Source organism: Suricata suricatta, chromosome 10 (assembly GCF_006229205.1).
Source record: "Suricata suricatta isolate VVHF042 chromosome 10, meerkat_22Aug2017_6uvM2_HiC, whole genome shotgun sequence".
Classification (NCBI taxonomy): Eukaryota; Metazoa; Chordata; class Mammalia; order Carnivora; family Herpestidae; genus Suricata; species Suricata suricatta.
Window position 1 is genome coordinate 22,088,283 of NC_043709.1, and position 15,728 is coordinate 22,104,010.

The 15,728-nt window shown below is 40.5% G+C and overlaps 1 protein-coding gene across 1 annotated transcript in view; it reads left to right on the plus strand.

Moving 5' to 3' along the window:
* Positions 1 to 15,728, plus strand: part of LOC115305095 — a 126,618-nt gene that overhangs the window by 88,790 nt on the left and 22,100 nt on the right. The window lies entirely within an intron of this gene.

The window sequence follows — 15,728 nt, forward strand, 5'->3', positions numbered from 1 at the left end:
GTGCCTGTAGGCCATCTGGATGTCCTCTTTGGAGAAGTGTCTGTTTATGTTTTCTGCCCATTTCTTCACTGGGTTATTGGTTTTTTGGGTGTGGAGTTTGGTGAGTTCCTTGTAGATTTTGGATCCTAGCCCTTTATCTGATATGTCATTTGCAACTGTCTGTTCCCATTTTGTTGGTTGCCTATTAGTTTTCTTGATTGTTTCCTTTGCCGTGCAGAAGCTTTTTATCTTGATGAGGTCCCAATAGTTCATTTTTGCTTTCATTTCCCTTGCCTTTGGGGATGTGTTGATGGGGAAATTGCTGTGATTGAGGTCAAGGAGGTTGTTTCCTACTTTCTCCTCGAGGGTTTTGATGGTTTCCTGTCTCACATTCAGGTCCTTCAGCCATTTTGAGTTTATTTTTGTGTATGGTGTAAGAAAGTGGTCTAGTTTCATTCTTCTGCATGTTGCTATCATTGTTTATGATTTCTTAAGCCCTTCCAGTGATTTTAAAAACACTTAGTTCTCTGAATTTAAATACAGGTCTACTTAAAATGCATAGAGTAGTTTCCATTTTTTGCATAGATCCCAACTGATACAGTGAGCATGTGAGCATAATATAGCATGTTTTTTAAAGTTTACTTATTTATTTTGAGAAGAGAGAGCATGAGCAGGGGAGGAGCAGAGAGAGAGAGGGAAAGAGAGAATCTGAAGCAGGCTCCCTGCTGTCAGCACAGAGCCTGATATAGGACTCAAACTCATGTACTGTGAGATCAAGAGTCTGAGCTGAAATCAAGAGTCAGACACTTAACTAAGTCAGGCACCCCAGGCACCACAGGACATTTTTAAAATGTTTATTTAGTTTTGAGCGAGAGAGAGAGAGAGAGAGAGAGAGAGAGAGAGAGAGAATGAGATAGATAGTGTGCAAGCAGGGGAGGAGCAGAGAGAGAAGGAAACAGAATCCGAAGCAGGCTCCAGGCTCTGAGCTGTCAGCACAGAGCCTGATGGGGGGCTCTAACCCATGAACTGTGAGATCATGACCTGAGCTAAAGTCGGATGCTTAGCTGGTTTAGCCACCCAGGCGCCCCAGAAATTTTTTTTTTAAATCAAGAGTATACTGTAGCGATGGCAAAATAAATTATTTATATGTTTACATTTCCCATCCCTCACCACACAAATGTAAGCTTCTTGATAGCAGAGTTCTTAAATATCTTACTTTATCTCTAGTAAATAATATGCTTTTATCTATTCAAATTATTCAATAACTAAATATTGAATAGGTACTATGACCAAGACCCTATACTAGGCCCTAGGATTTTAGCAGCAGAAAAACTTGACTTTGGAGGTTCATTGATAGTAATAGGGAGAAAAATATCATTAGCAAGACATCTTTTCTATAGTTGGGCTTTGAAAATTAAAAAAACAGTCACCATCTTTTTATTGTGTACAATGTGTAATAACACTGTTGGAGACTGATAGGGTGCCGGATATGGCTTTTATTTTACCTGTTAAAGGAGATTTATAGAGAGCTCAGCGAGGCTGAACAGCTAAACATTTTGATTTTAGTCTAATTGGAAAAGAGAATTTAATTTTACTGACAATTACAGGGGAATAAAGAGTGCACTTAAGTTGAAATTAAAAAGTAAAATAGTAAACTAGTTAAGTTTATTGTAATATTGTTGTTTTCCCCTGATAATTTGCATTGCACGATCATGTTCATGATCTCATAGAATACATTAAATTCTATGGTTTATTATAATAAGAATATTATACTGTGTACATTGATAAATAGATAGATGTAAAAGAACACTTTTTGTGTGTGTGTGAAAAGATTGAGCTCTTTACCTTGGAAGGGATTTGAAAATTGGGTCACCTTATCCATTTTCTTCATATTGATGGAATACAGGTCACTAAAGTCTAGCTTTGTTTAGCTCATCTTGCTCCATTTTGACAAAGTGATAAAGAACCTAATTACTAAACTACTCATCTAACAAAGATGGGGGAATCACCTTCTCAAAAATGGAAAAGCACCTTTTCAAGTATATTAAGGGCCCATTAATTTCAGACTTGAAATTTATCCCACTTACAGCCTGGCTGAGGAAATATGTGTTGAGGGGAGCATAGCTCCTAATTAGCTCCCCAGCCTGGGTGGTGGAGGGTGAAGACCTCTGCACTTGGCTTCCCATTTCTTGGAAAAATGCTCAGTGAAAGCAGGAATAATGTCTCTGAAGCATTAATTATATATTTACTGAATAGATGAAGGAAGCTTGGGAACAGCAATTAGAGTATGGATCTTGATTGTTCTGAACCTATTATTTTATCTGCCTCTACCTGGATTTTGTGTGTGATCTAGTTGTATAACAGGGTCAACTCCTGTCAGCCTCAATTTCCCCATCTGTAAATTGAAGATTCTAGCATTCCTCTATTATCAAGAAGAAATAAAAATTCCTAATGAGAATGACCTAACATTTCCGCCTCTATAAATATGGTTACTTCACTATTATTCAGCTTCTCTTAATAAATAAATGCTGAACTCTTAATTACTAGAAGAAAATTATGTATTTTATTTTCTGTGTTCCTCACCTTGTCCCTGGTGACTTGCCATACTGGCTAACTTTCTCAGGGGCTCTTCCTTCCCTGGCTCTTTAAAACTTAGTGTTCTGGGGCACCTGGGTGGCTCAGTCAGTTAAGTGGCCAACTTCGGCTCAGATCATGATCTCAAGGTTTGTGGTTGTATCCGGCTCTGTGCTGACGTCTACCTCAGAACCTGGAGTCTGTCTTCAGATTCTGTATCTCCCTCTCTCTCTGACCCTCCCCTGTTCACTCTGTCTCTGTCTCTCAAAAATTTTTTTTGAAACTTAGTGTTCTTCAGATTTTCCTTCTTTTCTTATGCTCTATGCTCTTCTTGGTTGATCTCATAGATTTTCTAGGTTTAAGTTCTTGACCATGTCCAAATCTATATTTACAGTTCAGTCTCATGCCTCTTACCCTGAATCCTACACTGATATATTCAGGTCCCTACTCTATTATCACTTAGATGTCTATGGCAGGGACAGGCTAGTTGCTTATCCAACCAGGTTCCTCTTCCTGGACACACAGACTATAGTTGCTATATTCTTCTGCATTTAGTTTGAGATTAAATGAATGTGGATTAGCCCATGGACTGATATGCATGAAAATGATATGCAGCAATTCCATGAATCTCTATCTTCTGACTTCATGGCTGGAAGCAAAGTTCTCCAAGATGGCAGTATTATAATATGGGAGAAGCTTGTATTCCTGAGTCACTCCTTGAAAGAGAGCTTCCCAAGGGAGCTGTCCAAACTGCCTTGAGCTGTAATATGAGTCAGAAAAAAGAGTTTGTTAAGCCACTGAAATTTTGGGGGTTATTTGTTGCCATAGTAGAGCTTGACCTTTCTTTATTAATACTCTGTCCTCTAGGCACCATGAGCTCTACAGGTCGTCTACTTTCCACCTCAGTTGGTGGTACCATCCTCTTTTTAGTCAGCCAAATCCAATTAATAACCAACTCCTGTGGATTTTAACACCCTTATTTTGTTTCTTGGAATTATCTTTTTTCTTAAAACCATTACTCTGATCGAGGCTCTTAGTATTTCTTACCTGCTTGTTGATTTGAATGAAGTTAAAACAAACCAGGAGGTATCCTATTAGAATAGTCAGTCATTATTAAAAGGCATTCCCAGCAGGAACATAAGAGAATGTGGTGACAATGTAATGATACAGTTGATGTCTGGAAATAAGTAAATCTCCAGATCACTGATGAAGGAAGTGGGGACCTCCCTGGCCTTTGCTCGGTGCTGATGATGTCCGAATACAAAATTAAAAGAAGGACCCCATGCAATGCACAGACGGACAAGTGAGGCTTAATGCAATTAACCATGGACACCTGGATACTTCCTACCTACCATCTTCCACTTTATCTTTTCATCCACTCACACATGCTTTTGATAAAGGGTCACAATGCCAGCTGCTTACTGAGCGCAGATCAAAGCTGGAGCGATAGTCTGGCAGGGGTCTTCTTGCTAAGTTTAACCTTACCTGGGAGAGTCAGTTAGCTCAAAACACTTCTAATCACCTGTGATCCCTCCTTACGTCTCCTGCAGAGTGTGGGACTGTAGTTGACAGCTCCCACGCTCCCCTGTCCATTTAGTGATGCTCCCTTTATAAAAGCAGCTCTTGGTTTTATCAACCTACATTTCCTCTACCACGAAAAGGAAGCCCCACTTTGATCACACTTCTCTTGCTTAGAAGCCCCTCTTGCACTATGGTCCTTGATTTTCTTCTTTTGTACGGCAGCGCTCCCTCCCCCAAACCTCAGCACACTTTCCCATTGTATATTTAAAAAAGAAAATTAAAATAAGCCCGTGTTTAAAGAAATGGGGCTTGCCGTTAAGTAATTTTTCAGCAGTCCATTGTTTTGTTTTTTTCATGTAGAATAAAAAGACCCTATTGAAGCTTGAAATGGCTTCAAGGAACAAAGAAGTGATTTTGAGGTCTGTGGATGGACATCTTTATGCTGAGTTTTATAGGAAAGCTTCTGATTATTAGAGGCTTATGCCAAAATGCAGTAACTAAATTTTCCCTGTCCTCCTCATTCAAGTGTATGGGGGACATCTCTGCACATAGAACTGATTATCATATAAGTAAGTACAGTGTTGGCCACACTAGTCATTCTTACTACTGACCTTTTTCTAGACCCTTTCCTCCCTGCTTGTTTCCTAACTTGAACCTAGACCTTATCCTGTCCCTGTTTCAGGCCTGCTGTTCCATTATGTTGTCTTCTTCTTCCCTCTCTAGCTAAACTGGCCACACGCAACAATGACATCATCTATGCTTCCATGGGGATGATGGCCATTCTGTAGCCTCTTCCAAGAGTATTTACCTTTAAAGCACTGTTACCAATTGTAAAATGAAAGATTGTACTCCCATTAGAGAAATTTAAGGTGAAATGAATGTAGAGGGATGGAGGATATTTTTAAGAATAATATTGCACCAGAAATCCTTTCATAAGCCACACCTCTATGTGGGTGGATCTTCTCTATCTAGTGTGTTGCTGGCTCTGTTAGCATCCCATTATCAGCCATAGAGAAGTAGGTACTGTGCTAGCTTTCATCTCCTGAATAGTCCCCATATGTAAAAAGAATAAAGACTTTTAAAAAATAGAGAGGACATAAACGATTTCTCTGTTTTCTTCTTTTCTACCATGCATACCACCAAGTAACTTCCTACCTCCGTCCTTTGTACATGCCATTTCCCATGTCAGGAATTCCTCTCTTCTTACCTTCCTACTAATCTTTCAAGTGTACTCCCCCAATGAGGCTCTCCCTGGTTCCTCCAGCTGGAATAACTTCTTTTCTTTGTTTATATCTTGAGCAAAAACACTTAGCAATGCTTTGTACTTTTGTAGTCTATAGCACACTGAGGTACAACAAAGTCTTGACACTGCAAAATTCAGTGTAGTGGGCTTATTTATTTGTTTTTACAAGCTCTGAGTATTCAAATCTTGATCACTGCTGTTGGGTGGGGTCCACCCAGTTAAAATTTCTGTATAGATGAAAATATCTAAAAGCGGCCCTTTATCTTAGGACTTTATGAAGGTAATAAAAATGCGTGTCAAGTTATTTTTGAAACAATATGGGGGTATAAATAAGTAAACAGTAACTGAACCCATGCTATGCAATGAGAGCTATGTAGAGTTAACAGGCAAAATTATTTATAAATAAGGAATTATACATTATATATAGGGGGATTCTGATGTTGGCCAATTTTCTCCTCACTAAGGGATTGATAAACTGCTCAGTAGTGTGGCCAACAGAAAGGTTTTTGCTCCATGCTGGATATTTTTTTTTCTCTTTTTGTATCATCCAAGTTCTATACGCTCTTGGATTCTTTCTGTGTGTCTCTTGTTTTGATCCCTCATCTGCACTAAAATGTTCTTTTCTTCTATTAGAGCCCTTAATGCTATTGGCAGAAAATTTGTAAGTCTTGATTTCTCATTTGCTCTTATATTCTGCAAAATTACCCTCCTTCTCCTTTCCTGTCCTTTGCTTTTCTGCAGAAATGGGAAGCCCCCACCCCATACCCTTGTACTGTTAGACTAGCTTCTGGACTGGGACCTAAGCTGAAATTAGATTCTCTCTTGGGGCATTGAGATGGTATCTGAGACACTCCTACCTTTTCTCATCATTCCTCAAGGAGCTACGCAGCTTCCAGGGGCATTGCTGCTTGGGTTCGCCACACTCAACCTCCTGTGGAGCCCTTCTCATGACGGTATTTGTGTCTGTGCCTTATCTCCTCTACTAGACAGTGACCTCTTGAAGATGTCAACACTATCTCATTCAATTTGTACCCTCCAGGGTTCCTAACAGTCTTGCATAGGGTAGATGCCCATGAAACATTTACTAGATTGAACTACATTAGCTATTAGTCTAAGTGCACAAAAAAGGGTACTAGAGCTCTGAAGAGTCTTAATTCACCTCATGGGGTTACATCAAGCTCTGTCACACTTAGTTTATACACCCCAGCTTTCCATGGGTAAAGTCAATGCCAATTAACGAGCTTCTGCATTGGAGAGAAAACACATTTCCACCAAAATGCTGATCAGTTTCTGTTCTGCGGTGTATCTCAGTGATCATAAAGCAAGAAGACCCCTGGGACTCTATTCTATTTAGGCAAAGGCAGGTGTGCTGGGAAGCTTTATATTTACACACAAACAGAGAAAGCAGGGCTTATTTTTGCAATTACTTGTGAAGCTTGCCCATGTTTTCCAGCATGTAAATTAGGACTTGAAGGAAAACATCTAATTGCATTTCATTCTAACTAATTGCCAACTCAAAATTTTACATTAGTGTGCACACCATACTTAATTTTTGTTGTTGTTGTTATTAATAACACATTTAGCTTGGTAGGATGAAAAATAATGAAACAGTACTGAAAAGGCTTGAGGGCTGGCCCATTAAGGAAATGCTTTGGGTAGGGTGGTAAGGAAACATTGAGGCCAAGTCATGGCTAAAATTCCAGACAAAGACTACCTGGGTATTATACTCCCCTGTTGGCTTGTGAGCAAAAGTTAGATGGAGAAGCAAAAATAGAGATGGCATTTGTAGTCATTGCATGTGTTTTGCCACAAGGAGGGGCCATGGTTACAACCATGGAAGTGTCCTTGACTTGTATTATACCAGTAGCCTTTCCTGCATGAAAAACAAAACCTACTTAAAAGAGCTTTTTAAAAAATATATGATACACATCCAGAAAGAATGGTATGGTATTTTGTGAGTAATATAAACATACTGTGATATCCTTACATTATTAAATGAACATTACAAAGCATGACAGAATCACAGCCACACAAAAACATAAGGACAAGCTAGTGTTGACTGGAAATAAAAAGGGAGAGGCTTTTTCACATGTTGTCATGAAAAGGTAACTGGAGGCCTCAGAATTCTCCTGTTTTCTCAGCAAGAGTTATTCTCCAAAGGACACAATGAACTTTTTGTCCTTCTAAACACAGAAGTCAAAAAATGTATCCTTGAAGCTCAATTTAGCAACAGCGGGTTTGTGAATCTACTAACCATCCGGGAGTATTTATTCAGAGGTGGGTAGTTCTGAGTTTGTAAATGAAGGGTCAGAAGGTGGATTGGATGGACCTTGGAAAAACATATGAATTAAATAATGTGTTCCCATCATAGCATCCCCCTGCATTTCTCATCTGCCATTCTTTAGTGGGTTCCCATCTGTGCCAGACACAGTGCTCAATGCAGCATCTGCCCCAGAGACAATTCTCAGTAAGATACCTACTGTTGCTGTCTGTCTTTCTAGACAGGTGGAGGTCAAATAGTAAAAAATCAGAGACACAAGTAAATATATACTTGTAAGTTATGTTAAAGTGCCATGAAGGAAAAGCTCAAGGATTGATTAAGACCACAAACTTTGCATCTCATTGAAATGGGGAAAGCTTGACAAAGACTCTCTGAAGAAATGACATTTAAGCTGAGACCTATATAGGATGAGGAGGATTTAGCCAAAGCAGGGGGAATAGATATTTCCAGACAGATGGAAGGACAGGTGTGAAGGCCCTGCAGGGACTAAAAGACAGCATTTCGTGTTGGAGCTTGGTGACTGAGGGGGAGAGTGGCTTGAAATGCGGCTGGGAAGATTGGCAGAGGCAGAACCACACAGGGCCCTGTAGACCATGGTAGGGAGTTTCTGCAAGCAACAGAAAGCTGCTGAAGGGTAGAAGTGATGGAAGTCAATTTATAGAGATCTCCATGTAGAGAAAGGCTGGGAGAAAGGCAAGGATAAATGCCAGGAGACCAGTTGGGAGGGAATTTCCATGGGGATGGTGAATGCGTTGCTCATTTGCCTATTTGTTCTGAAATCTGTTCTTTATCTTTCCCGTGAAAAACAAAGTATATTTCCCAAATTCTCTGGCCAATTTGCTTTTGAGTGGGCTGAACCAACATGAGGCAGTGGAGGGAGACTGCAGAGCATGATGAGAGGAGAAGCCAGGATATTTTCTCTTGTCTCTCCCTGCTTTGTCGGGCATCCCTAGCTGGTTGTTTTTGGTATCTACTGCTCCTGGACAGCCCCCTTGGACAAACCCACTGGATAGTCCCTTTGTCTCTGGGTCTGGATCCTTCAGGGTACTCTTCTCCATGGCTCCTCTTTCTACCTGGCTTTCCAAGTTCTTACACTTCACCAGTACCATCTCTTCCTCAGGTCCTTCAGTCGTGGAATTAATAGTGGCTCCTTGCTACTGCTAATTTCTGGGTTGTATCATCATTCTCTCTTTGGCTTTTCCAGCACCTTTATGACTATCCCTCTACATTAAAATCCTCGAATCAGAGCTTGGACTTTGTTTTCCTGACTGGTCCTAACTGATGCAATGAGCAACAATGGTAGCTTGGACCCTGGGTCATAGCAGTTGGAGGATGAGTTACTTATATGGATTTGAGATAGCTTTTGGAATCCTGTGTGAACTGAGTGAAGACAGTGGAGGAATGAGATAGAACTGCAAGCTTTAGGTAGAGTTTCCCAGCACCCTGAGCAGGATTAATTAATCTTTTGCTAAATTTAGCTGGCGTAGACCTGACTGAGGAAAACAAATGACCAATGGATCACCTCCTACACATTATGGATATGCCCTGAAGCCCTCATTAGTGGTCATGAAGTGGTCAGCAATTGGATCCAAGCTAATATCACTCCACCTACAGACTCCCACCTTCACGTTCTAATTTCTAGAGCTGAGGTCTGGATAACTTTCCTAGGATCACAGAACAACGTCCAGCTATAGTCTATGCAAGATTATGTTCCTCAAAATAAAGAAGGGATAGTTTTCTTTTGTTAAGAAATGATTTTCCCCCAATTATTTTTTAGTTTTTATTTCCTTTTTCTTAGAAGATTGATAGCCTTTCTTGTTTCTTTTGCTTTTTCAAAGCAAGCTGTTCTAGCAGCTTCTCCTCACCCTGGCTCCCCCAATAGCTCTGCTCCAGCACCCCCTGACTGAAGGAGCTCTTATCTGTGTTGACACACTCCTGTCTCTTTCCCTCTTGTCCAGTTGACCCTCTGCAAGACTTAGGACACTGTGGAGTCGCAGGGTGTGTGGGCAACAATGTGGGACAGAGGAAAGCAAAAGCGACATCCTTGCCATGATCTGTGGTGAGCTGTGCACATTAAGATGGTGAGAAGCCAGGTGCTTCTGTGGGTCTCCCTTTCAATACCTCAGGCTGTAGACTATTCAAGAAGATTTGGGGAGTTTTCAAAGAACATATTTCTGTGGCCCCAAGAGTCTGGAGTAACTACTAGGAGATTAATGTGCATGGAATGATATAGGTGTGGGTATTGGAAGACTTCAGTGGTTTCAAGGGCTTTGGATCAATGAAAAGCTCCCCTCCTTCATCCATTCCTCTCTCCCTTCCTGTATCTATTCATCCAACAAGAATTTTGAACACCTATCACGTGTTTATTAGGGCTGTGTGCTAGGTGCTCTGAAGTATATGAAGGAATCATAAGGCAGAGACAGGCTCTCAGCGGTTGGGCAAGACATAGACACACATCTGAAAAACAAATTTGCTATTACTAAATAGCAGTATAGGGTCAACATAGGGTTAGAAGTAAGGAGGTCAGTATTTAATCTTATTGGTGCTTTTGATTAACTATGGTCTTGGGCAAGTCACATAACCTCCATAAGTCAATCCATATTGAAAAGGTTGAACTAAAAGATTTTTAAATCATATCATTGTTCTATGATGAATGGGGAATTTATGAATGATCTAGAGCAGAGGTCCTTGGACATTATGGTTGCAGGTTCCCTTTATACTGTTAACAATTACTGAGGATTCCAAAAAGCTTTTGTTGTTGTGAGTTTTATCTATTGATATTTGCCATACAAATTTGACATTTAATACAAAAATGAGACTTCAAAAATATGTATTAATTGATTAAAAACAAACCCATTACAGGTAAACATAAAATAATTTTCATGAGGAGTAAAATATTACAAATTTTTTAATGTTTATTTTTGAGAGAGAGAGAAAGAGAGGAACAGAACATGAGTGGGGGAAGGGCAGAGAGAGAGGGAGACACAGAATCTAAAGCAAGCTCCAGGCTCTGAGGTGTCAGCACAGAGCCTGATGCGAGGGTTAAACTCATGATCCTGACCTGAGCTGAAGTTGGACCCTTAACCGACAGAGCCACCCGGGTGCCCTAAGAAATAAAATATTTTTTGACCAAATACTCACAATCACCTAGTATTTATCTATTGAACTTTGGCTTAATCAAATTTTAATAAGATTTCTTTTTTCCCCACAGGCCTCTAGGTTTTTTCTTGCCCCCCATTTGAGCATGCACTAATGCACTGAGGTGAGTGTCACTCACCCTTAATAGCTCATTCTGAGACTGGCTAACTCCAAGAAGAAACATTTCTTAATGAGGTATCTTGATTTTACCACCTTCTCACCACATCAGCCTGCCCTCCTCCCCGCATCAAGTCCCTGCTTACCCTGCCCTATATAAGAGAAGCTTCTTTCAGTATAATACTGAGACATGTGCAGGTCCTGAGGTGAAATCACTCCCCTCATTACAAGTCGTTTTGAATAAAGTCTGTCCTTATCTAAGTACAGTTTTGTTTTTATTTGGGATTTTCAAAACGAAATCTTTAATGGGAAGAGTGACATTGTTTTACATTTTTGCAAACCTCCATAGTGTCTGGTATACTATCCACTTCTGCAGTCTATCCGCTGTGATATGCTGCCTTGGTTGAAAGATGCGGAGGAAATCTGGACTCACCAGCTCTGTAGTTGGAAAGGAAGGCCTCACAGACCCCTCTTGACATGGTGTCAGGACCCCGGGGGGCACACTTTGAAAACTGCTCTTCTAGAGTTTGAGAAGGAAGAAATAGCTAAATGTTGAACTGGATTCCACAGAATCGACTTTGGATTTGTAAAGATGGGACAAAGAGGACAGTGTGAAAAAAGGCAAGAAGGAGAAAGTGAGCAAGCTGTGTTTGGGAAAGAGATGGAAAGGGAGTATGGAGGGAGACGGTTTGAATTCACATTAAGTTCAATTATCAAGGGGCTGAAGGCCTTGAATTTCTCTCCTATCAAGGACTATGGTCTTGATGCTTTATGTCATAGGCATCCACTGGAAGCTTGTCAACAGAGGAGTAACCCTGTGAATATGATGACTGAAGGCAATGATAATGGTAACTGTGTTTGATGGATTGGTACAAGGAGAAATAAAAATTATGTGCTACTACAATAAATAGTCCAGGCATGAGGTGGCAAAAGTCTATGGTAGAGTCATCACGTTAGGAATGTAAAAGGATGAGGAGATGAAAGGATGACAAGAGAATTGAGGTAATTGATTATATAGGGTGAGAGGGTATAAGAAGTCAAATTAAAAACTAAATTTTGAGCCAAGTGATAGGTAGAATGGAGGTAAAAATCTCCACTCTAGATTTTGGCAGAGATGGGAAATTTAACAAGAATAGTTTGAGGGCAGATGATGCTTGAAATAATTTTGATATGATTTAGAAACTAAAATTCATAATCTTCCTGTGCCTGGAGATCTGTCTTGATCTGGCCTCTGCCCACCTCTGTGACTTCCTCATTCCACTCTCTTATCTCATTCACTGTGCTGCAGTTCTTTTCCTTTACTCCAGTGCCAACTTCACTGAAGCCTCTCTTACCTCTGCCAGGAACGCTTTCATGTGCCCTGTCCTTCTCCTCTCCACCAGCTGTCCCCAAGTTGCTACCTCCCAGCATTAAGATTTTAATCCAAATGTCATTTCCTCCAAGAGACCTTCTCTCCTTTGTTACCATCAACCATTTCACCTTGTTTCTAGCACTTACTATTATCTAAATTGTGCCTTTTGGTTGTTATTTATTTATCTGTTTATTTTCTGCCTCTCCTGTCCTCTTGTAAGTTCCATCAGAGCAGGATCTTTTATATATTGTTCACTTTTGTGAACAATACATCTGGTAAATAGTAGGTGCTCAGAATATATCTGTAGAATATGGAAATGTACAGCGGACTGTAGAAATTTCAGGGTTTGCTCATAGGAGTGACACGTGGATGTGTGAGTTTGGAAGTCATGTCAGAGATGTAGGACTTGCTGCATGACTGGGGGTAGAGAGTGGAGGACATCTGCTCTTTCTGACAAGGGAGGTAGGACAGTGTGATAGCCAGGATGCCCAGGGCCTGCAGAGTCAATGTTGCCAGGATACCTAGAGATACATGGAATGCTGCCATCAAAGACTGTGCACTGGGATGAAGTCATACCTATGAGGTAGAAAGGATGTCTGTTCCATAGTTACCTGTGATTATGAGGAGATATCATTTCTGGGATTGCATCATGTTATATGGCAAAAAGCCTTTTGCAGATGCAATCAAGGTCACTAATTAGTTGAGTCAAGCAAAGGGAGATTATCAGGTGTACCTGACCTAATTTGGCGAGCCCTTAAAAGGAGGGCTGCAGGTGGCTCCTAGGAGATGCAAGTGGCCCCTACTTGGCAACTAGCAGAACAGGGGCTTCCTTCATAGGACCACAGAACTGAATTCTTCCAAAGGCTACGTGAGTTTAAATGAGAATCCTGAACTCTAGAAAGGAAGCCAGTCCTACTAACACTGTGGTTTCAGCCTTATGAGATTCTAAGGAAAGGGCCCAGCTGAGCTACTCCTGGGCTGCTGATGCACAGAAATGGTGAGAAAATAAAGATGTGTTGTTTTAAGCTGCTAATTTTGTGGAAATTTGTTACACAGCAATAGGAACCTAATACACGTTTCAGTAAACATTTGTATGTTTAATTGCCAATCTTAAGTGAACCTTGCAGCCCTCCTAGATTTCCCCATGACTATGTATCATAATGATAATACAAAAAGCAGGCTAATGATCAAAACAGCCCTGCAGCATTACCATATGGGGACCTACACAGGTTGTTTCTCTCCTGAAATCACTTACTGGTATTATTGTAAAACATCACTGAAAAGTGAATAATCTGTTGTCTTCTGCCCCAATTTTCCTTCTTTTTTTTTTAAGTATCTTTTATTTATTTTTGAGAGACAGAAAGAGACTGTGTGAGCAGGGGAGGGTCAGAGAAGGAGAGAGGGAGATGCAGAATACGAAGCAGGCTCCAGGCTCTAAGCTGTCAGCACAGAGCCTGACATGGGGCTCGAGCCCACAAACCATGAGATCAGGACCTGAGCTGAAGCCGAACGTTTAACTGACTGAGTCACCCAGGTGCCCCAGATTTTTCCCTCTTAATACACCAGATCTTCTTTTTAAAAAAATATTAAGCAAGATTAAAAAAAAATCTGGTTAATCAGTTCTTTCCCCTTTTTGTTCTTACACGCCGCCAGCACCACTGCGCCTCAGTCATTTTTCTTCCTGTTCAGGATTCCTGATCCCTGTTTCTTCTCCTTTTCCTAATGAGTCACACTCTACATAGTCATCAAAGTGACCTTTAAAAAGTGAAATTAAATGATCAGATGATATTATTTCCCTGCTTTAAACTTTTATGGACTGAATGTATCTCCTCCAAATTCATAGTTTGAAGCCCTACCCCTAAGTGTGACTGTATTTGGAGATAGGATCTTTATGGAAATAATTAAGATTAAATGGAATCAGAAGGGTGGGTTTCTGATCTGACAGGATTAGTGTTCTTATAAGAAAGTTTGCTTTCTCTTCAAGCAAGACCACTGAGGAAAGGCCACGTGAGCACCCAGTGAGAAGGTAGCCATCTACAAGCTCGGAAGGCTCTCACCAGAAATTAAACTGGCTTGCACCTTGATCTTGGACTTTCTCCAGTCTCAGAACTATGAGAAATTTTGGTTGCTTAAGCTACCCAGTGTATGGTATTTTATTAAGGCAGCCTGAGCTGACTAAGGCAACATGGCTTCCCATTCATCCTAAAATGGAATCAGGGCTTTTTATCATGAAGCCTCTCTCCGACCTCATCATCTCCCTTTTCTTATCTGCTTTGCTCACAATGGCTTCATTTTAGGATTTAAAACATGCCACTCTTTCCTACTGCAATGGCTTGTTCTTCACTGTGTCTTCTCTTAAGGAAGTTCAGTCCTTTACATCTTAGTGCAAATGTTAGTTCCTGAAAGACATTATCCTTACAACCCTTTCTTGGTAAATTTCTGCTTTCTCCCATTGTTCTCATTTGATTGTTCACTTCATTTGATTGTCTGACTTGCCCTCTAGATTGTAAACTCCAAGATGGTGGGACACATCTCTTTAATACACTGTTGTATAGCAGTGCCTTTCTCAGTGCCTGGTGCATAGTAGGTACTCAGTACATATGTACTGAGTGAACAAAGAGCCGGTGTCTGAGGAGTATTGGTTTTAATGTGTTCCAGGTACACTCTGGAAGCCAGAGCTCCAATCCTGGGCCCAGGTTTTCCTTTCACTTTCGGAGTGCCTTGGGGTATTCTTTACTATTGATATGTATGTGGGTTTGCTATTAGAGGGAAAGCAATATTAATTAACTTCCAGGAAGTTGGTGATGAATGAAATATGTGGGTTTTTCATTTGTTTGTTTTCTGAATACAGACTAACTCTCCATTTCAAAGACAATGAATGGCATGCTTGGTTTTCAACTAGTTGTCACTTCACTAGTGATTATGGTAAAAGCCATCTAGATTACAACATTTACAGTGAGCAGTTTCTTATTCCACAGTGATCTTCTTGAAAACAATGTTAACAATAGGGTAAAAAGAGATTGTAACTGAAGGGTTTTCATTCACAATATCTCTTCAGTTTGCCAAAGACAATTCTTTTTTTTTTTTTTAATGTTTATTTATTTCAGAGAGAGACACACACAGAGCATGAGTGGGGGAGGGTCAAAGAGAGGGGGAGACACAGAATCCGAAGCAGGTTCCATGCTCTGAGCTGTCGGCACAGAACCCGATGTGGGACTTGAACCCACAAACCATGAGATCATGACCTGAGTTGAAGTCAGCCACTTAGCCACTGAGCCACCCAGGCACCCCTGCCAAAGACAGTTCTTATGGCCCTGAGTAATGCTACTATCTTTAAAATAAAACCTTCATTTTTATGTTCCCTAATTACTGATCCTTAGGGCATTTAAGTCTTCCTAAAAATCCATTTCTTTTGAAAGCATTAAAAAAATGGACTGCAAGTATTATATTTCTTCAATATAAGAAAGTGGGGTGTGGGCTGGAGTGAGGGGAGAAAAGTGTCCAAATGGTTATAGGATAAGATT